The 26,296-nt window shown below is 37.0% G+C and overlaps 1 protein-coding gene across 3 annotated transcripts in view; it reads left to right on the top strand.

Moving 5' to 3' along the window:
• The window catches only part of LOC137019268 (uncharacterized), a 98,762-nt gene that overhangs the window by 12,028 nt on the left and 60,438 nt on the right, over positions 1-26,296 (top strand). Inside the window, exon 1 of one of the 3 annotated variants that reach the window (XM_067384545.1) lies at positions 23,117-23,184. The exons of the other annotated variants lie outside the window; for them this stretch is intronic. The gene's annotated coding sequence lies outside the window, so the exon portion shown is untranslated. Of the gene's footprint in view, positions 1-23,116; positions 23,185-26,296 lie in introns of those variants that run through there. 3 annotated transcript variants of the gene reach the window in all.

Below are 26,296 nucleotides of genomic sequence, written 5' to 3'. Positions count from 1 at the left end.
CAACAAATGGGTTGTTTTAACCCAGCGATTGTGTTTTTAACCCAGAGAATGGGTGGTTTTTAACCCAGCAAATGTTTTTTTAATCCAGTGATTGGGTTGTTTTAACCCAGCGATTGGGTTGATTTAACCCAGGAATTGGGTTGTTTTAACTCAGAGAATGGGTGGTTTTTAACCCAGCGAATGGGTTGTTTTTAACCCATCGATTTGGTTGATTTAACCCAGCGTTTGGGTTGTTTTAACCCAGCGATTGGGTTGTTTTTAACCCAGCGATTGGGTTGATTTAACCCAGCGATTGGGTTGTTTTAACCCAGCGTTTGGGTTGTTTTAACCCAGCGTTTGGGTTGTTTTAACCCAGCGATTGGGTTGTTTTTAACCCAGCGATTGGGTTGATTTAACCCAGCGATTGGGTTGATTTAACCCAGCGATTGGGTTGTTTTTAACTCAGCGATTTGGTTGATTTAACCCAGCAATGGGTTGTTTTTAACCCAGCAGCGAATGGGTTGATTAACCCAGCGATTGGGTTGTTTTTAACTCAACAATTGGGTTGATTTAACCCAGCGATTGGGTTGTTTGAACTCAGCAATTGGGTTGATTTAACCCAGCGATTAGGTTGTTTTAACCCAGCGATTGGGTTGTTTTAACCCAGCGATTGGGTTGTTTTTATCTCAGCGATTGGGTTGATTTAACCCAGCAAATGGGTTGTTTTTAACCCAGCGATTGGGTTGTTTTAACCTAGCAAATGGGTTGGATTTAACCCAGTAAATGGGTTGTTTGAACTCAGCAATTAGGTTGATTTAACCCAGCGATTGGGTTGTTTTAACCCAGTGATTGGGTTGTTTTAACCCATCGATTGTGTTGATTTAACCCAGCGATTGGGTTGTTTTTATCTCAGCGATTGGGTTGATTTAACCCAGCAAATGGGTTGTTTTTAACCCAGCGATTGGGTTGTTTTAACCTAGCAAATGGGTTGGATTTAACCCAGTAAATGGGTTGTTTGAACTCAGCAATTGGGTTGATTTAACCCAGCGATTGGGTTGTTTTAACCCAGTGATTGGGTTGTTTTAACCCATCGATTGTGTTGATTTAACCCAGCAATGGGTTGTTTTTAACCCAGCAGCGAATGGGTTGATTAAACCCAGTGATTGGGTTGTTTTTAACTCAACAATTGGGTTGATTTAACCCAGCGAATGGGTTGTTTTTAACCCATCGATTTGGTTGATTTAACCCAGCGTTTGGGTTGTTTTAACCCAGCGATTGGGTTGTTTTTAACCCAGCGATTGGGTTGATTTAACCCAGCGATTGGGTTGTTTTAACCCAGCGTTTGGGTTGTTTTAACCCAGCGATTGGGTTGTTTTTAACCCAGCGATTGGGTTGATTTAACCCAGCGATTGGGTTGATTTAACCCAGCGCTTGGGTTGTTTTTAACTCAGCGATTTGGTTGATTTAACCCAGCAATGGGTTGTTTTTAACCCAGCAGCGAATGGGTTGATTAAACCCAGCGATTGGGTTGTTTTTAACTCAACAATTGGGTTGATTTAACCCAGCGATTGGGTTGTTTGAACTCAGCAATTGGGTTGATTTAACCCAGCGATTGGGTTGTTTTAACCCAGCGATTGGGTTGATTTAACCCAGCGATTGGGTTGTTTTTATCTCAGCGATTGGGTTGATTTAACCCAGCAAATGGGTTGTTTTTAACCCAGCGATTGGGATGTTTTAACCTAGCAAATGGGTTGGATTTAACCCAGTAAATGGGTTGTTTGAACTCAGCGATTGGGTTGTTTTAACCCAGTGATTGGGTTGTTTTAACCCATCGATTGTGTTGATTTAACCCAGCGATTGGGTTGATTTAACCCAGCGATTGGGTTGTTTTAACCCAGCGATTGGGTTGTTTTTAACTCAGCGATTTGGTTGATTTAACCCATCAATGGGTTGTTTTTAACCCAGCAGCGAATGGGTTGATTAAACCCAGCGATTGGGTTGTTTTTAACTCAACAATTGGGTTGATTTAACCCAGCGATTGGGTTGTTTGAACTCAGCAATTGGGTTGATTTAACCCATCGATTTGGTTGTTTTAACTCAGCGATTGGGTTGATTTAACCCAGCGATTGGGTTGATTTAACCCAGCGATTGGGTTGATTTAACCCAGCGAATAGGTTGTTTTTAACTCAGCGATTTGGTTGATTTAACCCAGCAATGGGTTGTTTTTAACCCAGCAGCGAATGGGTTGATTAAACCCAGCGATTGGGTTGTTTTAACTCAGAGAATGGGTGGTTTTTAACCCAGGAATGGGTTGTTTGAACTCAGCAATTGGGTTGATTTAACCCAGCGATTGGGTTGTTTTAACCCAGTGATTGGGTTGTTTTAACCCATCGATTGTGTTGATTTAACCCAGCAATGGGTTGTTTTTAACCCAGCAGCGAATGAGTTGATTAAACCCAGTGATTGGGTTGTTTTTAACTCAGCGATTTGGTTGATTTAACCTAGCGACTGGGTTGATTTAACCCAGTGATTGGGTTGAATTAACCCAGCGATTGGGTTGCTTTAATCCAACTGCAAATGGGTTGTTTTAACCCAGCGATTGTGTTTTTAACCCAGAGAATGGTGGTTTTTAACCCAGCAAATGTTTTTTTAATCCAGTGATTGGGTTGTTTTAACCCAGCGATTGGGTTGAATTAACCCAGGAATTGGGTTGTTTTAACTCAGAGAATGGGTGGTTTTTAACCCAGCGATTGGGTTGATTTAACCCAGGAATTGGGTTGTTTTAACTCAGAGAATGGGTGGTTTTTAACCCAGCGACTGGGTTGATTTAACCCAGCAAATGGGTTGTTTTTAACCCAGCGACTGGGTTGATTTAACCCAGCAAATGGGTTGTTTTTAACCCAGCGACTGGGTTGATTTAACCCAGCAAATGGGTTGTTTTTAACCCAGCGACTGGGTTGTTTTAACCTAGCAAATGGGTTGGATTTAACCCAGTAAATGGGTTATTTTTAACCCAGCGATTGGGTTGTTTTAGCCCAGCGTTTGGGTTGTTTTAACCTAGCGACTGGGTTGATTTAACCCAGTGATTGGGTTGAATTAACTCAGCGATTGGGTTGTTTTAATCCAACTGCAAATGGGTTGTTTTAACCCAACAAATGGGTTGTTTTAACCCAGCGATTGTGTTTTTAACCCAGAGAATGGGTGGTTTTTAACCCAGCAAATGTTTTTTTAATCCAGTGATTGGGTTGTTTTAACCCAGCGATTGGGTTGAATTAACCCAGGAATTGGGTTGTTTTAACTCAGAGAATGGGTGGTTTTTAACCCAGCGATTGGGTTGATTTAACCCAGGAATTGGGTTGTTTTAACTCAGAGAATGGGTGGTTTTTAACCCAGCGACTGGGTTGATTTAACCCAGCAAATGGGTTGTTTTTAACCCAGCGACTGGGTTGATTTAACCCAGCAAATGGGTTGTTTTTAACCCAGCGACTGGGTTGATTTAACCCAGCAAATGGGTTGTTTTTAACCCAGCGACTGGGTTGTTTTAACCTAGCAAATGGGTTGGATTTAACCCAGTAAATGGGTTATTTTTAACCCAGCGATTGGGTTGTTTTAACCCAGCGTTTGGGTTGTTTTAACCTAGCGACTGGGTTGATTTAACCCAGTGATTGGGTTGAATTAACCCAGCGATTGGGTTGTTTTAATCCAACTGCAAATGGGTTGTTTTAACCCAACAAATGGGTTGTTTTAACCCAGCGATTGTGTTTTTAACCCAGAGAATGGGTGGTTTTTAACCCAGCAAATGTTTTTTAATCCAGTGATTGGGTTGTTTTAACCCAGCGATTGGGTTGATTTAACCCAGGAATTGGGTTGTTTTAACCTAGCGACTGGGTTGATTTAACCCAGTGATTGGGTTGAATTAACCCAGCGATTGGGTTGTTTTAATCCAACTGCAAATGGGTTGTTTTAACCCAACAAATGGGTTGTTTTAACCCAGCGATTGTGTTTTTAACCCAGAGAATGGGTGGTTTTTAACCCAGCAAATGTTTTTTTAATCCAGTGATTGGGTTGTTTTAACCCAGCGATTGGGTTGATTTAACCCAGGAATTGGGTTGTTTTAACTCAGAGAATGGGTGGTTTTTAACCCAGCGAATGGGTTGTTTTTAACCCATCGATTTGGTTGATTTAACCCAGCGTTTGGGTTGTTTTAACCCAGCGATTGGGTTGTTTTTAACCCAGCGATTGGGTTGATTTAACCCAGCGATTGGGTTGTTTTAACCCAGCGTTTGGGTTGTTTTAACCCAGCGTTTGGGTTGTTTTAACCCAGCGATTGGGTTGTTTTTAACCCAGCGATTGGGTTGATTTAACCCAGCGATTGGGTTGATTTAACCCAGCGATTGGGTTGTTTTTAACTCAGCGATTTGGTTGATTTAACCCAGCAATGGGTTGTTTTTAACCCAGCAGCGAATGGGTTGATTAACCCAGCGATTGGGTTGTTTTTAACTCAACAATTGGGTTGATTTAACCCAGCGATTGGGTTGTTTGAACTCAGCAATTGGGTTGATTTAACCCAGCGATTAGGTTGTTTTAACCCAGCGATTGGGTTGTTTTAACCCAGCGATTGGGTTGTTTTTATCTCAGCGATTGGGTTGATTTAACCCAGCAAATGGGTTGTTTTTAACCCAGCGATTGGGTTGTTTTAACCTAGCAAATGGGTTGGATTTAACCCAGTAAATGGGTTGTTTGAACTCAGCAATTAGGTTGATTTAACCCAGCGATTGGGTTGTTTTAACCCAGTGATTGGGTTGTTTTAACCCATCGATTGTGTTGATTTAACCCAGCGATTGGGTTGTTTTTATCTCAGCGATTGGGTTGATTTAACCCAGCAAATGGGTTGTTTTTAACCCAGCGATTGGGTTGTTTTAACCTAGCAAATGGGTTGGATTTAACCCAGTAAATGGGTTGTTTGAACTCAGCAATTGGGTTGATTTAACCCAGCGATTGGGTTGTTTTAACCCAGTGATTGGGTTGTTTTAACCCATCGATTGTGTTGATTTAACCCAGCAATGGGTTGTTTTTAACCCAGCAGCGAATGGGTTGATTAAACCCAGTGATTGGGTTGTTTTTAACTCAACAATTGGGTTGATTTAACCCAGCGAATGGGTTGTTTTTAACCCATCGATTTGGTTGATTTAACCCAGCGTTTGGGTTGTTTTAACCCAGCGATTGGGTTGTTTTTAACCCAGCGATTGGGTTGATTTAACCCAGCGATTGGGTTGTTTTAACCCAGCGTTTGGGTTGTTTTAACCCAGCGATTGGGTTGTTTTTAACCCAGCGATTGGGTTGATTTAACCCAGCGATTGGGTTGATTTAACCCAGCGATTGGGTTGTTTTTAACTCAGCGATTTGGTTGATTTAACCCAGCAATGGGTTGTTTTTAACCCAGCAGCGAATGGGTTGATTAACCCAGCGATTGGGTTGTTTTTAACTCAACAATTGGGTTGATTTAACCCAGCGATTGGGTTGTTTGAACTCAGCAATTGGGTTGATTTAACCCAGCGATTAGGTTGTTTTAACCCAGCGATTGGGTTGTTTTTATCTCAGCGATTGGGTTGATTTAACCCAGCAAATGGGTTGTTTTTAACCCAGCGATTGGGTTGTTTTAACCTAGCAAATGGGTTGGATTTAACCCAGTAAATGGGTTGTTTGAACTCAGCAATTAGGTTGATTTAACCCAGCGATTGGGTTGTTTTAACCCAGTGATTGGGTTGTTTTAACCCATCGATTGTGTTGATTTAACCCAGCGATTGGGTTGTTTTTATCTCAGCGATTGGGTTGATTTAACCCAGCAAATGGGTTGTTTTTAACCCAGCGATTGGGTTGTTTTAACCTAGCAAATGGGTTGGATTTAACCCAGTAAATGGGTTGTTTGAACTCAGCAATTGGGTTGATTTAACCCAGCGATTGGGTTGTTTTAACCCAGTGATTGGGTTGTTTTAACCCATCGATTGTGTTGATTTAACCCAGCAATGGGTTGTTTTTAACCCAGCAGCGAATGGGTTGATTAAACCCAGTGATTGGGTTGTTTTTAACTCAACAATTGGGTTGATTTAACCCAGCGAATGGGTTGTTTTTAACCCATCGATTTGGTTGATTTAACCCAGCGTTTGGGTTGTTTTAACCCAGCGATTGGGTTGTTTTTAACCCAGCGATTGGGTTGATTTAACCCAGCGATTGGGTTGTTTTAACCCAGCGTTTGGGTTGTTTTAACCCAGCGATTGGGTTGTTTTTAACCCAGCGATTGGGTTGATTTAACCCAGCGATTGGGTTGATTTAACCCAGCGCTTGGGTTGTTTTTAACTCAGCGATTTGGTTGATTTAACCCAGCAATGGGTTGTTTTTAACCCAGCAGCGAATGGGTTGATTAAACCCAGCGATTGGGTTGTTTTTAACTCAACAATTGGGTTGATTTAACCCAGCGATTGGGTTGTTTGAACTCAGCAATTGGGTTGATTTAACCCAGCGATTGGGTTGTTTTAACCCAGCGATTGGGTTGATTTAACCCAGCGATTGGGTTGTTTTTATCTCAGCGATTGGGTTGATTTAACCCAGCAAATGGGTTGTTTTTAACCCAGCGATTGGGATGTTTTAACCTAGCAAATGGGTTGGATTTAACCCAGTAAATGGGTTGTTTGAACTCAGCGATTGGGTTGTTTTAACCCAGTGATTGGGTTGTTTTAACCCATCGATTGTGTTGATTTAACCCAGCGATTGGGTTGATTTAACCCAGCGATTGGGTTGTTTTAACCCAGCGATTGGGTTGTTTTTAACTCAGCGATTTGGTTGATTTAACCCATCAATGGGTTGTTTTTAACCCAGCAGCGAATGGGTTGATTAAACCCAGCGATTGGGTTGTTTTTAACTCAACAATTGGGTTGATTTAACCCAGCGATTGGGTTGTTTGAACTCAGCAATTGGGTTGATTTAACCCATCGATTTGGTTGTTTTAACTCAGCGATTGGGTTGATTTAACCCAGCGATTGGGTTGATTTAACCCAGCGATTGGGTTGATTTAACCCAGCGAATAGGTTGTTTTTAACTCAGCGATTTGGTTGATTTAACCCAGCAATGGGTTGTTTTTAACCCAGCAGCGAATGGGTTGATTAAACCCAGCGATTGGGTTGTTTTAACTCAGAGAATGGGTGGTTTTTAACCCAGGAATGGGTTGTTTGAACTCAGCAATTGGGTTGATTTAACCCAGCGATTGGGTTGTTTTAACCCAGTGATTGGGTTGTTTTAACCCATCGATTGTGTTGATTTAACCCAGCAATGGGTTGTTTTTAACCCAGCAGCGAATGAGTTGATTAAACCCAGTGATTGGGTTGTTTTTAACTCAGCGATTTGGTTGATTTAACCCAGCAATGGGTTGTTTTTAACCCAGCAGCGAATGGGTTGATTAAACCCAGCGATTGGGTTGTTTTTAACTCAACAATTGGGTTGATTTAACCCAGCGATTGGGTTGTTTGAACTCAGCAATTGGGTTGATTTAACCCAGCGATTGGGTTGTTTTAACCCAGCGATTGGGTTGATTTAACCCAGCGATTGGGTTGTTTTTATCTCAGCGATTGGGTTGATTTAACCCAGCAAATGGGTTGTTTTTAACCCAGCAATTGGGATGTTTTAACCTAGCAAATGGGTTGGATTTAACCCAGTAAATGGGTTGTTTGAACTCAGCGATTGGGTTGTTTTAACCCAGTGATTGGGTTGTTTTAACCCATCGATTGTGTTGATTTAACCCAGCGATTGGGTTGATTTAACCCAGCGATTGGGTTGTTTTAACCCAGCGATTGGGTTGTTTTTAACTCAGCGATTTGGTTGATTTAACCCATCAATGGGTTGTTTTTAACCCAGCAGCGAATGGGTTGATTAAACCCAGCGATTGGGTTGTTTTTAACTCAGCGATTTGGTTGATTTAACCCAGCAATGGGTTGTTTTTAACCCAGCAGCGAATGGGTTGATTAAACCCAGCGTTTGGGTTGTTTTAACCCAGCGATTGGGTTGTTTTAACTCAGAGAATGGGTGGTTTTTAACCCAGTGAATGGGTTGTTTTAATCCAGCGATTGGGTTGTTTTTAACCCATCGATTTGGTTGATTTAACCCAGCATTTGGGTTGATTTTAACCCAGCATTTGGGTTGATTTTAACCCAGCGATTGGGTTGATTTAACCCAGCAAATGGGTTGTTTTTAACTCAGCGATTTGGTTGATTTAACCCAGCAATGGGTTGTTTTTAACCCAGCTGCGAATGGGTTGATTTAACCCAGCGATTGGGTTGTTTTAACCCAGCGATTGGGTTGTTTTAACCCGGTGATTGGGTTGTTTTAACCCAGCGATCGTGTTGATTTAACCCAGCGATTGGGTTGTTTTTAACTCAGCGATTTGGTTGATTCAACCCAGCAATAGGTTGTTTTTAACCCAGCAGCGAATGGGTTGATTAAACCCAGTGATTGGGTTGATTAAACCCAGCGATTGGGTTGTTTTTAACCTAGCAATTGGGTTGATTTAACCCAGAGAATGGTTGGTTTTTAACCCAGCATTTGGGTTGTTTTAACCCAGCGTTCGGGTTGTTTTAACCCAGCGATTGGGTTGATTTAACCCAGAGAATGGTTGGTTTTTAACCCAGCATTTGGGTTGTTTTAACCCAGCATTTGGGTTGTTTTAACCCAGCGTTCGGGTTGTTTTAACCGAGCGAATGGGTTGTTTTAATCCAGTGATTGGGTTGTTTTTAACCCATCGATTTGGTTGATTTAACCCAGCGTTTGAGTTGATTTTAACCCAGCGAGTGGGTTGTTTTAACCCAGCGAATGGGTTGTTTTAATCCAGCGATTTGGTTGATTTAACCCAGGAATGGGTTGTTTTTAACTCAGCGATTGGGTTGTTTTAACCCAGCGTCTCTTTGCCCCGCCCTCAATCACTGTAGCTGTATCTGGAAGAGTTTGGTTCGTGTTGTTCATGTCGAGAAGACGCTGTTTTCTGCTGCCAAAGCAGATGAGATTGATGAGATTGATACGGTAAAACCGACGCCATCGTTACTGTTCCTATCAAGAGCTGAGATTCAGATATGATAATGAGCGTTTTGTTTCTGACCAATCATAGCAGAGCAGCTCTCAGAGAGGCGGGGTTTAGAGAGCCCGAATTTTTGATCGAACCGTTTTAAGACACTGAGAGAAAAGAGCTGATGCTGCAGTGGATATTATGAGAACATTAAAGTGTTTTTGATCTTGTTGTAGGACCCTTTAAAAAAGCATAATAGGACACTTTATTTGAAACCCTTCACAAATTTGCTGGGTAAAATATCAGTTGTTGGTCCAAGTTCTGCTGATTTAAAATATTGAAATTAGAATCAAATAAAGACAATAATACCTATGTACAAAAATAAAAAATAAATGCTTTGACATGCAAAAGAATTACATAAATGTTTTGTATGATATGAGAACTAGACACATGATGTCTGTCAACTTTGTGTTAGTTTTGCTTTCATTCATGAGTCAGTAATGATATCTGATTCAAACTCTTTCAGTGTGAAGTACTTCACAAATGACTCATCAAACTGATCTGGTTCTTCTGAACTCAGTGACTCATGAATCATGTCATTCTGTTCCTCTTTCAGAATTTCTACAGAAGTCATACGTGTTTAAAAACACATAACGGTGAGTTTAACCATGACTCATGATTTTATAAAATAATGGCAACAGCGATATGATAAAGGACTGATGTTTTATTTATGTCTAGAAATAATAATATACATCATTATAATGCTTAAGAACATCAAGATCATTCTTCTTTTCTCAACTGTTAAATATAATATCACAAGTATATATCTTTCTTGCATGTTTTATAACACTCGTCGCAGTGTTTCCCTGCTGACGAGTGCGTGTAATGAGCGTGTCATCGCTGCGGTTCGGCGCAGAAGGGCCCTGCATTAATTATGCATTACATTTACATAATCTCTTTTGATCCAGGGATCCTCGGTGTGTGTGTGTGTGTGTGTGGCCTGTCCATCTCACCTCAGACTGCAGAAGATACACTTGATGATACACTCGAACCAAACACAGGTTAGACTTAAAGAAAAACACGTTTATTTAATCAAAAATACAGTAAAAAGTGTGAAATATTATTCCAAGCAGTTTTCTATGTGAATATATAGTAAAGTGGAATTTATTCCTGAATTTTCAGCATCATTACTCCCGTCTTCAGTGTCACATGATCCTTCAGAAATCATTCTGATATGATGATTTGCTGCTCAAGAAACATTTATGATTATTATCAGTGCTGAAAACTGATAATAATCATAGTTTTTTTTGTGTGTAAACTGTGATGCATTTTATTTTTCAGGATTCTTTGATGAATAGAAAGTTCAAAAGAGCAGCATTTATTATGAATATAATCTTTTGCAACATAAATGTCACTTTCGATCAATATAATTTAAGTGAAAATTCAGCTTTGATCACAGGAATAAATTACACTTTACTATATATTCACATAGAAAACAGCTGATTTATATTGTAATAATATTTCACATGTATTTTTGATCAAATAAATGCAGCCTTGGTGAGCAGAAGAGACTCTTTCAAAAACATTCAAAAATATTAATTATTGCAAACTTTTGACTGCCTAATATAGCTAAACATAATAATATTGTGTATCTTTTATATTAATATTCAAGAGCGTTCCTAATCACACACTTCAGTTAAGATGTTGCCTTCAAAGGCAGCTAGCTGCCTATGTAGGCAGCTCACTAGGATGTGAAACAGAGCCCTATGGAGTACAGATTTTTTCATTTGAATTTTCTACATATTTACGCACAGATCTTCAGGAGTCGTATTAACACTGAATAATGAGCAGTACAGTCCTGTGACAGCTTCATGTCAGTTTATAGCCTCACACTGTGGCCTCTGGTAAAACACAAGCAGATGTTTGCTTTGGCCGCAGACCTGGAAAGACAACAGAGGCTCCGCAGCAGATCTCAGCTCGCATTGTGCCGTGTTAAATCATCAGCGGTCAGGAAGTGTCAGGAATTCTGACATCATTTACTGTATTAACCAGTTAAGGGGTGGTGTAACATGAGCTTGTGTTGGGTCGTGATTCAGTGTCTAGACTCTTTAAATGGCCTTAAATGACTGTGTGAGAGCGCTGGAGTGTGTGTGTGTGTGTGTGTGTGTGTGTGTGTGTGTGTGTGCGCGCATTTGTTCGTGTTTGAGTCTGAGATAAGAAATGATTATATTTACATGACATTTAAACACATTTACTTTTTATTACAGGGATGCAAAAAAAAGAAGTATTGTTTTAATTTTAAAATGCTTTTATATTATTGTAGTGTTTGTTATTAGACTGCATTTATGCTGATCTAAATTATTTAAATGCTGATTTATTTTTTTATTTTTTTTTTAATTATTATTAGTGTGTTAAAAAATCACCATTGGAAATGATAAAATTATTTAAGTGCTGAATTATTTTTTGTATTTTTATTATTACTATTATTGCATTGAAAAATCACCATAGGAAATAATGAAATTATTTAAATTCTGATTTTTTTTAATGTTATTATTATTAATGCATTGAAAATTCACAAAAAGAAACAATGAAATTATTCAAATGCTGATTGATTATTTAATTATTATTTTATGATTAGTGCATTGAAAAACCACCACTAGAAACATGAGCGATTACTTAAAATCTTCATATAGCAATCATATTTCAGTATTTGTTGAATATATACCTCATTTGGCTGAAACAACAGCGCAGGCGTAGGCACATAAGCTGGGACGCACGTATGACGGTTAGTGGAAGCGAGAGATTACAGGTTATGGATATTTTTCTAACACAAACGCATCGCTTTGCTTCAGAAGTCTTTTATTAACCCCCCGGAGCCGTGTGGTCTTCTTTTATAATGGATGGGTGCATTTTTTCTGTCTTTAGAATTTGGGCCACCATCCACTCCCATTATAAAGCATGGATTAGCCTGGACATTATTCAATATAACTCTGAAAGAAATTTGAAAGAAGAATGTCATATGCACCAAGGATGGCTTGAGGGTGAGTAAATCATGGGGTAATTTTCATTTTTGGGTGAACTATCCCTTTAATAAGACTAAGAGAAAACTGTTATTCATTTTTATTTATACTGTTTTTATCAATTTGTGGAAAGGAGTTCAGTTGGGAGGACAAAAGTTGTAGAAGCTCATAAATCATGTACAGTAAGGTCTGAAGAGATCATACAGGAGAGAAGCCAGTCATTTCAAATGCACCTGCAGACTATTTTTCTAGTCATGTATTTCGTCATTGAGGATTTCTTAAAAATACTGTGTAGAAATCTTGTCTTGTCGCATCTCGTTTTGGCACACCCCTAGTTCACAGTGCATGAAGTAAGGAGTAATTGACTCTGATCCACTGAATAATTAGAAAATAACACACACCAGAGACGGTAATGCATTCATGATGTGAAGGTGTGTGTTATTTTCTAATTATTCAATGGACCGGAATTAATTATTCTGCTTATATCACAGTTAACACACCTCAAGACATGTTCAGATGTTGCATTTCAAGACATTTGTCAGGATTTTGTCCTTAAAACGCTCTTGTGTGTGGAACTAATTAAGCATCTCATCCCACACCTTACGATGCTAATTATAAAATGTTGTGTAATGAGGCTTGAGCCACTGATTAATAATGCAGTTATTAATGCAGTTATTAGAGAGAGAGAGAGATGAAGCGTTTGTGCGTCTCTCGTCAGTGTTCGACAGCAGCGTCTCGACTAATAGCGAAACTGTAAGTTTATCTGCTTCAAAAACAGCGCCGTTATTTCCTCGCTAGTGAGAAATGTCATGTAGCTTTTAAATTGATAAACTATTTTATTGTTAAAATCATCAGAGCAGCGCTGACAACATGTTTCTGTGCAAGTGTGTGTGCTTTGAGCGAGAGAAAGAGACTATTAATAAAACATAATTTTGTGGCAAAAAACATGCAAATAAATCATTTGTTGTTTTTAATTGGTTTATTTTCTTGGTCTGTGTCATTGCGTGTTTTGGATCTTTTGCTGTTGTAGGAACTTAAAATCATTTGGCGAAGTGATATGGAACTGTAATCCGGTCAAGACCTTCCTGGAACTACTTTAGCCGTGCGTTTCCAGAACGCTCGTCAACCAATCAGATTCAGCAGCCCCGCAGTATAACATTAGTGAGTTATTTTAACATTTACTGATACATTATTAATATCAAAAGTTGTACATTATTTAATAGACATGAGTGAACATGAACTAACATTAAGCATTTGTATTTTTATCAACTAACATTAACAAATGTATCGCTCATTGTTAGTTCTAATGTTAGTTTATGCATTAAACGGCCTTGTTACGGTTACATGTCAAAGTGTGATACTCAGTGCTCGAGGTTCCTTCAGATCAAACCATATTAACTGACTTTGCAAACAGCAGTAATAAGAAAAAGAAAGTGAAGGGTGAAAAACAGACAGCTGTCAGAGTCAAATATAGAAAAGCATGTGGCGTATCACCATGGAAACATTGTGAACCGGTGTCTCTTTCCCTTGTTTTGGTTCACGTCATTATCTTGAAAGCATTTTCCTGGCAGCGCTTATGACAAGCAGCTCTAGAGACAAAACATTCATGACAATAATTCCCAAAAACATTCAAACACTGAAATAGCTGTCATTGCAGCAGTGAAGGCCTGAGAAAACCTTCTGACGATATGATGATTTTACCAATTAAACCTCATTTCATTCGATTTTGAAGAACATGCAATAGATTTGAGCATTGAAAAAAAAAAATAATAATAATAAAATAATATATATATATATATATATCTACCACTAAACTTAAGCTAATCTAACCAAATAAAACTTGTTTTCTATTCAAGAACATCCCTGTCTTAGAAATCGGCAGTCATGAAGACATAAATTGCTCGTATTGTAAACTAAAGCATTTGCGTTCACGGGCTTTCGAGTACTTCTACTAGAAAACACAACTCTCTCTGCATTCTAGAGTGATTTTCTTGGTTAATAGAGTTAAAAATGAAAGAACACTGTCTATCATGCAATATTCATAACATGGAAAATTCTCTTAAAATATTTAATATCTAACCATTCACTTCAAGTCCTAACACTGATCTAAGAAATTCTACAAATGCAACGATGAAACATGCATCAAACCATGGAAAATGTAATATTTCTCATGTAGAGTTTTCATTATTGTTCATGTAAGTTGGCATGAAAGATAAGTTGCGCCCGTCTTTTCTTCTGTATATCGAGGGAAGCGCTTCGCAAACAAGAACAAATGTAGGGCGGGGCTTGATTTTGTCTGTGTGGAATTGATTGGATGGTTGTGGTTTGCTATTGGTGGATCTCATGTGAGTGACAGGTTGCCCCGCCCTCGTCATCAGAGAATGTATAATAATGCTGTTGTGCACAGATACATCATTTAGAATAAACACTGCAATATTCCATTGAAAAGATATTTTCATGGTGACTTAATTGCGTGTCGCAATAGTGAAATTTATTTTACTGACTATTTACTGGAGCTGTTTGAACTTGAGAAATTAAACCTACGCATTAAAAATGGTGAAGAAACAATTTTCACACAGAATTTGCTAGTAAATTTCACAGTTATTTACAAAGAAATGCATTACTAAGTAATTAAATACCGTAATCTAATTTGTGATGCTATTATAGTTATCTTTATAGTTATTGTTTTTGGTGTCAAACGTTTATAGAATCTTCCATACATGAATTCTGTCAGAAAGTAAAAGCTCTCAAATCACTTTCAGTTGCGTTTATACGAGTGAAACCTGGTGTAATTTGACACAAAAAACGATGTGACAAATATTTTTGCAGCTGTTCATTGGGCAAGAGATGCTAATTAATGTTTGTGCATGACGGTCACTGTCTGGAAATCGAATAACACAATCAGCTTTGTTTGCCGCACCATTTACAGAAAATTCATTCATGCAAGGAAAGCAGGAAGGCGTTTGTGAAGATGAGAAGTGTCCAGTTTCTGTGAACCCGAGTCAGTCTGAAACTAGACGACTGCCTGCCTGTTCCTGTTCAGATACAATACACAACATTCCACTGGATCTGACAACAGGTTTACCATAACACAAGCTTGAGTGTGTGTGTGTGATTTTCTGGGATGTCCTCCGTTGAGTCAACACATCACGTGACCTCACACAACCCCTGCAGGATCAGCAGGACCGACTCTCTCTGACGCCGCTTGAAATTCAGAGCTCGCGGTTGGTGAACTTCACGCTCATTCCAGTCTGTTTTCCAAGAAATCAAATCTAGCCAATTCAGATGCTCTGATTAGCTAAAGCGAAGGCATGACCCTTCGAATTTCAGGGATCAAAGACAGGGATTTTTTGAAAATGACGTCACAGCAGGAGAAAACTGGGGAATATGTTCTTTTTGAAAACTAAAACGCATCTTTCACTGCATCAGGACAGATCCTGTCAGGCCGTCTCTGGACTCGGTTTAGCCTCTTCCTCAAAAACAGCCTTTTCCAAAACAATCATATCAGCTCCCAATTAAATCTTAGTTTCCTAGAGGACTGTATTCCAGTTAGCTGTTTTCTACAGCATCAGATAACCTGAGCGAGGTCAAACGAGGCCATATGTTCACTCTTCCTGTTTTCTGCTAGGTGAAATCACATCTTATCAGTCAGTAATCTCAGCTTTTCTTTGGCAAACAAGCTTCTTGCCCTATCACAAGCAATCAATACGCAATCCGGAGGAAATCATTTCTGCCACAATTAAGTAATCGGGTCCCTGGAGCAAAGAACGCTGAAATATTACATTTATAAGAGCGACTCATTAACATATCAGTATATCAGGCGTTTGTTTCTGTCGAAACCTGCGGCTATAAAACAATATGTGGGATTCCTCTAGAAAAAAACACACAAACATTTCTTCATTTTTCTAAATGTGGGATGTTTTTGATACTTGCACACGTGTACATGCATAATTATTGGTTTATTTCACTAACATGTCTTGTTTAGAAATGCTTTTGTGGAAGGCTTTACATGCATGGAAAAAAATTGAATCAATAATTTTTCACTTAGTAAATGAAAGCATTACGTTATGACTCAACAAGGCTTAACAATTTAGCATGTTTTCCAACCAAATTGATACAGATGTTTTCCTTTTTTTTTTTCCCCATGGTGCGTTTTCAATGCACTAATAATAATAATAATAAAAATTATAGTAATAATAATAAATCAGCATTAAAATAATTTCATTTTTTCCCAATGTAATTTTTCAGTGCATTAAAAAAATTAAATCAGCATTTAAATTATTTTAGTATTTCCCAATGTGAGTTCTCAGTCCATTAATAATAATAAAAATAATTGATAAAAAAATGAATTAATTTCATTATTTCTTTTTGTGATATTTCAATGCACTAATAATAATTAAATATTGTTTTTAAAATAGAAAAATAATAAATCCAGCTCATCAAACAGAGTTCACTGATCACATGACGAGAGTAAGTGACGAGATGACTGACGAGACCGTGGCGGAGGATTCGTCGCACAACAGAGCAGTGTTAATTTTGACAGCAGATTTTGATTTAGTTTTAGTTATATTTTAGCCATTGGAAATTGTTTTAGTTTTAGTCTAGTTTTAGTTGACTAAAATCTAAATTGTAATGCATTAAGTAAGCATTTCTCTAACAATACACAGATGCAATACACTGATATACATCTGATATTCTCCAAACTGTTTGTTCACTTAAGACAACCAACTGTACTTTACTCACCAAAGCGGACAGTTTTTGACCGTTCAAGTGCAAAAAGACACGAATGAGAGCTCAATTCAGTACTTGTCATTTCAATTCAGTTTTTTGCTTTTAAATGTCTATATAGCTTTTTATTTCTGTTTTAGTTATTTTAGTACATCAGATTAAGCTTAAGCTTGGAAACTAGATTAAATAAAATAAGTTTACATTTTTTATATATTTATTTTTTTATATCAGTTAACGTTTATTTAAAAAAAAATTTTATGGTTTTAGGTTTAACTATAATAACCCTTATACTTGTAAAATGTATTGAATAATGTGTCAAATAATGTTCTTAGTCTTTCCTTCCTGTGGCAGAAGATACAGTAGTTTACTATAAATTAAATGAAGGTAAATACAGTTTATTGTGTAAACAAAATAACAATAATGACCAGGTGAAAAAATAATAATAAACCATCCCGAAATACAGTGTGACTCTTATTCTGAAATGTCTACAGTCTGCACTGTAGTTGCAGCAGGCTGCTCATTTAAGTTCAAAACATAATATGTGCATAAATGGCATAAATGTGCACTATTCATTAATTGCGAAGCAGTCTGAAGTGCTGCTGACGAGCAACAGTGCCGCGTTTCTGTGGTTAGATAAGCACATTACACTTCAAATGTGCGCATCTTCCACACAAGACAGCAGTCCTGACTGGATATCTTCCCAAATCATCCTTCTCTATCGTTTTCGTCTCGTTTTTATTTGTAAACGAAAATTAGAGTAGATTTTAGTCATAGTTTTAGTCATTCAAAACGCATTTTTATTTAGTCATCGTCTCGTTTTCGTTCTTGAAAAAATGTCGTTGACGAAAATTATGACGAAAATTATGTTTCAACGAAATTAACACTGTAACAGAGCCTAAAAGCATCTAATAAATGTCTAATCTTGTAGATTTCCCTAGTCACAGAGTATGCGAGCACACAAAAAAAGTTAAAAAAAATCTCACATTTTGGGGAAGTGGTTATACCCTTGGTGAGCAAAGTCAGCAAGTTTTAGTCCAATGCGAGAATGTCAACTAGCATTTTTGGGAAAAAGAAAATCCTCTCTGCGTCAAAAAGACCTCAACACAACATGAGGGTTAAGATATTAAAGGTGCAGTATGTAAGATTTCTGTCCGCTAGAGGTTGCTAGAGGCCTATTCAATACAAAGGCGTAGCTTGATGATGGCAAGTTTAAGCATGTCATATCGGGACATGTGGTCTTCACATCACAGCGGTCACTTACACACTGCAGTAAGATAGATCGATTTTACAATATCAGATTAAATGCTGGATGATTGTGTTGATAAATGGCATACAATTAATTTTAAACGTATTGTATGATGGAGAAAATGCTGTATTACTGTTACTAAAAATAAAGCTGCATCTGATTATGCTATGTTAGCTACTTCACAAAATCGTGTTTTTCTCTGAGGCATGGTAAAGCATGAGACTCGCAAAAAAACAAGAAAATTAGATTTAAACAATAAGACTAAACGTGTTGAGCTATATAACAATAATTAGTTGTCTGTCTATAAATATATCAAAACAGTTGTTCCCTTGTCTATTAAAACATGTAAATATTAAAGCGTCTTTGGTGTTTCCATGGTTTCTACAAAATAAAACCGTAAACCGAGGGTAACGCGGGTATGATGCAATTGACAGGCGACTCCTCACACGTCCCAGAGCCTTGTTAAAATTGCAATTTTCTCACGATTTACAAATAGTTGGAAACATTTGGGATATTGTAAGTATTCAGGTGAACAAAATATATAACACTAGTGGTTTTTTATGGAGCCCCGCACATGACATGCAAGAAAAAAAATTAAATTGTGCGCACAATTTACTATATTGTTCACTCGATTTACTAATTTGTGTGCACAATTTACTATTTTGTTCCCTCGATTTACTAATTCATGCGCATGATTTACTATTTTGTTCCCTCGATTTACTAATTCGTGCACATGATTTACAATTTTTTTCCCTCGGTTTACAATTTTTTTCCCTCAATTTACTAATTTGTGCGCATGATTTACTATTTTGTTCCCTCGATTTATTATTTCGTTCCCTCGATTTACTAATTCATGCACATGATTTACTATTTTTTCCCTTGATTTACTATTTAATTCCCTCGATTTACTAATTGATGCGCATGATTTACTATTTTGTTCCCTCGATTTACTATTTTGTTCCCTCGATTTACTAATTTGTGCGCATGATTTACTATTTTTTTCCCTCGATTTACTATTTTGTTCCCTCGATTTACTAATTTGTGCGCATGATTTACTATTTTGTTCCCTCGATTTACTAATTCGTGCGCATGATTTACAAATTTTTTCCCTCGGTTTACTATTTTTTTCCCTCAATTTACTAATTTGTGCGCATTACTATTTTGTTCCCTCGATTTACTATTTTGTTCCCTCAATTTACTAATTTGTGCGCATTATTTACTATTTTGTTCCCTCGATTTACTAATTTGTGCACATGATTTACTATTTTGTTCCCTCGATTTACTACTTTTTTTCCCTCAATTTACTAATTTGTGCACATGATTTACTATTTTGTTCCCTCGATTTACTAATTCGTGCACATGATTTACAATTTTTTTTCCCTCGATTTACTACTTTTTTTCCCTCAATTTACTAATTTGTGCACATGATTTACTATTTTGTTCCCTCGATTTACTATTTTGTTCCCTCGATTTACTAATTCATGCGCATAATTTACTATTTTGTTCCCTCGATTTACTATTTTGTTCCCTCGATTTACTAATTTGTGCGCATGATTTACTATTTTGTTCCCTCGATTTACTATTTTGTTCCCTCGATTTACTAATTCGTGCACATGATTTACTATTTTGTTCTCTCGATTTACTATTTTGTTCCCTCGATTTACTAATTTGTGCGCATGATTTACTATTTTTTTCCCTCAATTTACTATTTTGTTCCCTCGATTTACTAATTTGTGCACATGATTTACTATTTTGTTCCCTCGATTTACTATTTTGTTCCCTCAATTTACTAATTTGTGCGCATGATTTACAATTTTTTTCCCTCGATTTACTATTTTGTTCCCTCGATTTACTAATTTGTGCGCATGATTTACTATTTTTTTCCCTCGATTTACAATTTTGTTCCCTCGATTTACTAATTTGTGCGCATGATTTACTATTTTGTTCCCTCGATTTACTAATTCGTGCGCATGATTTACAAATTTTTTCCCTCGGTTTACTATTTTTTTCCCTCAATTTACTAATTTGTGCGCATTACTATTTTGTTCCCTCGATTTACTATTTTGTTCCCTCAATTTACTAATTTGTGCGCATTATTTACTATTTTGTTCCCTCGATTTACTATTTTGTTCCCTCGATTTACTAATTTGTGCACATGATTTACTATTTTGTTCCCTCGATTTACTACTTTTTTTCCCTCAATTTACTAATTTGTGCACATGATTTACTATTTTGTTCCCTCGATTTACTAATTCGTGCACATGATTTACAATTTTTTTTCCCTCGATTTACTACTTTTTTTCCCTCAATTTACTAATTTGTGCACATGATTTACTATTTTGTTCCCTCGATTTACTATTTTGTTCCCTCGATTTACTAATTCATGCGCATAATTTACTATTTTGTTCCCTCGATTTACTATTTTGTTCCCTCGATTTACTAATTTGTGCGCATGATTTACTATTTTGTTCCCTTGATTTACTATTTTGTTCCCTCGATTTACTAATTCGTGCACATGATTTACTATTTTGTTCTCTCGATTTACTATTTTGTTCCCTCGATTTACTAATTCGTGCGCATGATTTACTATTTTTTTCCCTCAATTTACTATTTTGTTCCCTCGATTTACTAATTTGTGCACATGATTTACTATTTTGTTCCCTCGATTTACTATTTTGTTCCCTCAATTTACTAATTTGTGCGCATGATTTACAATTTTTTTCCCTCGATTTATTATTTCGTTCCCTCGATTTACTAATTCATGCACATGATTTACTATTTTTTCCCTTGATTTACTATTTAATTCCCTCGATTTACTAATTGATGCGCATGATTTACTATTTTGTTCCCTCGATTTACTATTTTGTTCCCTCGATTTACTAATTTGTGCGCATGATTTACTATTTTTTTCCCTCGATTTACTATTTTGTTCCCTCGATTTACTAATTTGTGCGCATGATTTACTATTTTGTTCCCTCGATTTACTAATTCGTGCGCATGATTTACAAATTTTTTCCCTCGGTTTACTATTTTTTTCCCTCAATTTACTAATTTGTGCGCATGATTTACTATTTTGTTCCCTCGAATTACTATTTTGTTCCCTCGATTTACTAATTTGTGCGCATGATTTACTATTTTGTTCCCTCGATTTACTACTTTTTTCCCTCAATTTACTAATTTGTGCACATGATTTACTATTTTGTTCCCTCGATTTACTATTTTGTTCCCTCGATTTACTATTTTGTTCCCTCGATTTACTAATTCATGCGCATAATTTACTATTTTGTTCCCTCGATTTACTATTTTGTTCCCTCGATTTACTAATTTGTGCGCATGATTTACTATTTTGTTCCCTCGATTTGATGATTTACTATTTTGTTCCCTCGATTTACTAATTCGTGCGCATGATTTACTATTTTGTTCCCTCGATTTACTATTTTGTTCCCTCGATTTACTAATTCGTGCACATGATTTACTATTTTGTTCCCTTGATTTACTATTTTGTTCCCTCGATTTACTAATTTGTGCACGTGATTTACTATTTTTTTCCCTCGATTTACTATTTTTTTCCCTCGATTTACTAATTTGTGCACATGATTTACTATTTTGTTCCCTCGATTTACTATTTTGTTCCCTCGATTTACTAATTCGTGCGCATGATTTACTATTTTGTTCCCTCGATTTACTATTTTGTTCCCTCGATTTACTATTTTGTTCCCTCGATTTACTAATTCATGCGCATTATTTACTATTTTGTTCCCTCGATTTACTAATTTGTGCGCATGATTTACTATTTTGTTCCCTTGATTTACTATTTCGTTCCCTCGATTTACTAATTCGTGCGCATGATTTACTATTTTGTTCCCTCGATTTACTATTTTATTCCCTCGATTTACTAATTTGTGCGCATGATTTACTATTTTGTTCCCTCGATTTACTATTTTGTTCCCTCGATTTACTAATTTGTGCGCATGATTTACTATTTTGTTCCCTCGATTTACTATTTTGTTCCCTCGATTTACTAATTCGTGCGCATGATTTACTATTTTGTTCCCTCGATTTACTATTTTGTTCCCTCGATTTACTAATTTGTGCACATGATTTACTATTTTGTTCCCTCGATTTACTATTTTGTTGCCTCGATTTACTATTTTGTTCCCTCGATTTACTAATTTGTGCGCATGATTTACTATTTTTTCCCCTCGATTTACTATTTTGTTCCCTCGATTTACTAATTTGTGCACATGATTTACTATTTTGTTCCCTCGATTTACTAATTTGTGCGCATGATTTACTATTTTGTTCCCTTGATTTACTATTTCGTTCCCTCGATTTACTATTTCGCTCCCTCAAATTACTATTTTGTTCCCTCGGTTTACTATTTCATTCCCTCGATTTACTAATTCATGCGCACGATTTACTATTTTTTTTCCCTCGATTTACTATTTTGTGCGCATGATTTACTATTTTGTTCCCTCGATTTACTATTTTGTTCCCTCGATTTACTTTTTTGTGCATGATTTATAAATCGAGGGAATGAATTAGTAAATCGTGCGCAAGATTTAGCCTACTATTTTTTTCCTGCGTGTCATGTCCGGGGCTCCGTAGTTTTTTATATTTTACTGCAAAAATCTTACATATTGTAAGATTTTTTTTACATTTTCAGAAAATGAAAATTTTATCAAAATGAGAAAAAACAAGATTTAATATCTAATGCCATTTTGCTTGTATCTTGATTTCAAAATGTTTAGATATTTGTATTGGAAAACAAGACAAAAATTCCATTTTAGTGCAGAGGTTCATTGTTCTCACAGACCATTGGGCAATTCTGGATAAAAGGTATCACTCATCAAAGCTTTAATGAATCAGCGGTTGATTCATACACTCATTCAGTCAGAGAGCGGGAGGAAATCAGGACGGCATGAGGACTCCAGGCGGTTCGGCTCTCTGTGGGTCTCTGTCGGGAACGCGAGGGGAAGGGGTGATGGGAAACAGCCTTTTAATCTAAAAGCAGCCACTTTGGCTGGAGCCCAGAGCAGACGGCAATAGGAGGGTCAGACGGGGTCACGGTTGGAGTTCGGAGCGGGAAATTGTGGGCCGTACAGGCAGGTGTGACGGCTTCAATATGGAGGCCCATACAAGCCTCCGCTAAGTAGCACCTGGTGAGATGGTATGTTTAATGAATGGTTCTCATTTTCAAAGAGGCGAGCAGCTGGAATCACTGCACACATCGTTCGCTAAAAACCAATCACACATGTTGAGCGACAGATGCAAACTGACAGTCGCTCCAGCTGTTTTTCCCCTGAGTGGATGATTTTTCCTCCACAGTCGTATGAATGGAGGACATAAACTCACTCATGTTTCTTGCTCTGCTGAGATTGGGAACACTTACTTATTACTTTAACCCTTACTAGATTTATCTTGATCTTCAATAGATCAAAAAGACCAAAAAGTCACTTTTTATTTTCTGTATTTTTTCATATGTTCTCACACAATGTTCGAAGCTATGTTATACATTAGGTGCACAATAGAGGTTAAAAATGTTACATTATAAAACAATTTATTTGTCCATAGTTTTACAGCAGGACAGTGTAAATCAATAAATAAAAAAACAGCGGGTTTGAGTTGCATGTAAGATTAAATAGTGTCATTTTAAAAAGTTGAATAAGCAAGAAATAAATAAAATAAACATTATCAAGCGGGGTGTTGCGTGCCGTCAGTTTGACGCGCAGGCGCTGCGGCTCCCGTGTGCTCAGTCACAGAGAAGTTTCCCGTTGGCTCTCTTGAGTTAGGACGAGTCTTTAAGCAAAATGGAAATATTTTACATGAATGTTTGACATTTACAGGAGGATCTAATCATCAAATATAAGTTGTTCGCTGGGAAAAATATCTCTCATTCGCTTTAAACAGGAGGCACACAAGCACCGTGACGCAACCGACATGAAACAGCTTATTAGTCTTTTTGAAGTGTTTGATATTAAGTTCTCTTCTTTCTTTTTTTCTTCTTTTTTTTGACAATTTAGGTTGTGTTTTCCCCTCATTAGTTTTATGCACTTTTTCAAGAGTGTGTGTGTGTGTGTGTGTGTGTGTGTGTGTGTGTGTGTGTGTGTGTGTGTGTGTGTGTGTGTGTGTGTGTGTGTGTGTGTGTGTGTGTGTGTGTGTGTGTGTTTTTCTCACAGAAATGCGTTTTTAACAGATGTGTGGAGTCACTGATGGAGTTTCTCCATCTACGCCTCAAAGACTCGATTAATCAATAATGAAATTAGTTTGGTGATTATTTTCATAACGAATTATCATTCATTTTATCAGTTAATCAGCCAAAGATGGTGCACTTGTATTATAGAGGGTATGCATCGACGTCACTTTCCCGCCGGCGCGCTCCCTCAGCTGGACTGAGTGGCAAAAGAGCTGCTGCATGACTGGATTTAATAGGGGAAACTGTGAAAATGCGATTAGAACAAATGATTACACTAAAAGTTGGACTTGAAAGTGTTCCTTATAACATGTCAAAGAAACCTAATCCATAGATATTGACATGCATTCAGGAGTCGTGTTTCCTGACATTTATATGTGCCTGATTTCAACGCCGGGGAAATACATAAAGCAAATCTGCCTGTGAATATTTTATATAACTACAATATAGGTAGGTTTAAATCCAAGTAAGCCCTAAAACTTGTATAGTTTTTGTCAGTGTTTATTTAAAAACATCCAATTATGCAGAATATAAGATGGTAAATATTTAATTTATCAGTTGTCATCACAATATATTACAATACAATATATACGGTATGATTTTACCTCAAGATCCAACATTTTGACACAAAATGATAACTGCAAAACATGTTTCTCTGCTGGAGTCCAGCTGTTTCTGTGAATTGCAGTGATCCATTTGCTTCTTTTTCTGTAGCTTTCAGCAGTCTGTAAAAATATACCTCAGATTTTGTGTCAAAGCTGTTTGTACAGTCAATCACAAAGCTCTTTCCCGTTTTGGATCTGTTTTGTGTTTTTCGCTGCATTCACACTGAAAACCAATGCTGCCACTCCGTCTTTTGCCACTCAGTGGTCGACAGTGATGTCACGTCAATTTCATTTGTGATTAAAATATCTTAAAATGTAATAAATGTATATATTTTTTATATTCTGGCATGATTTCATAACATCATATATCAACATAGTGCAAAATTATATTAAAATTATGTGTAGAAGTCGTTGCTTTGTTATGAGAAAGAATGTCCGGAAAAATGAATTTCATTGATGTCATTCGGAGTAACCGATATAAAGGGACCATTTTGGATCAAGTCATGTGGTCAAATCATGTGACATCATTCAGACACCTGCAAAGAACCACATGCTCATGAAGAAAAGTAACTAACTCTCTCTTAACTATTAGATAAATTCATGTTTTCACTTGATCATACGCATGTCCCGAAACATCAGGTCATTGGTGCAACCGCTATAAAACATGGAAAATGTTGAAATATTTTAAAAACTTAAAATGTTTGATTGTCCTTGATGGTGATGGTCCTTTTTTTGGTGACAGATTTTGTCCATCTTGTAAAAAAAAATTATAAAAGCAGTGTTAAATGATTATAAAAAAAACACATAATCTCATTGATAACACTTAATAAAACTACAAAATTAATCATATCTACATTATGTTTTTTTTACACTTTTAAAAACCTTATTTGTCAATGACCCATATATATATATATATATAAATATTTCAGTATTTTGAGAGGGAGATCGATTTGTTTTGAGAGAGAGATCGATTGGTATGTTTTTCATATCGCCAACTCTATGATCAACAGTAATAGTGTCATTAGCTTTAGAAAACACCACCAATGATTGGTTACAAGTGTTTGCATTAAGTTTTGTTTACAATGACCTACGTTCCTCTCCAGCTTGTCAGAGAAGAACACGTACATGTAGAGCAGTCCTCAGTGTCTGGCTGCTCTCCCCTTGGAGCTATTCCGGTTCTCTTGCCCTTGTAAAGCAACCTTAATAAAGTTGTACAGTGCTCAGTTTAAGATCATAGCCAATAAGAGGCATGCTATCAAATCCCTATTCCTGGAAAGAGCATTTTTGAGTGGAGCCTAAACCAGAATATGGGGTATTGTGGAGTGTGTTAAATGCACAGTAAGTTAAACAATTTCAATGGGTTTTCCTTACATGTCTCGCTAAGTTAAACTTTCATTATGTAACCAGCGAAAGGATCTCTAAGTGTTTTGACAACCCACACTTAATCAGACCGTTAAACATAACGCAGACAATCCA

Source organism: Chanodichthys erythropterus, chromosome 4, assembly GCF_024489055.1.
Source record: "Chanodichthys erythropterus isolate Z2021 chromosome 4, ASM2448905v1, whole genome shotgun sequence".
Taxonomy (NCBI): domain Eukaryota; kingdom Metazoa; phylum Chordata; class Actinopteri; order Cypriniformes; family Xenocyprididae; genus Chanodichthys; species Chanodichthys erythropterus.
Note: the sequence above shows the minus strand (reverse complement) of the source record. Positions and strands in the feature narration are given on the sequence as shown.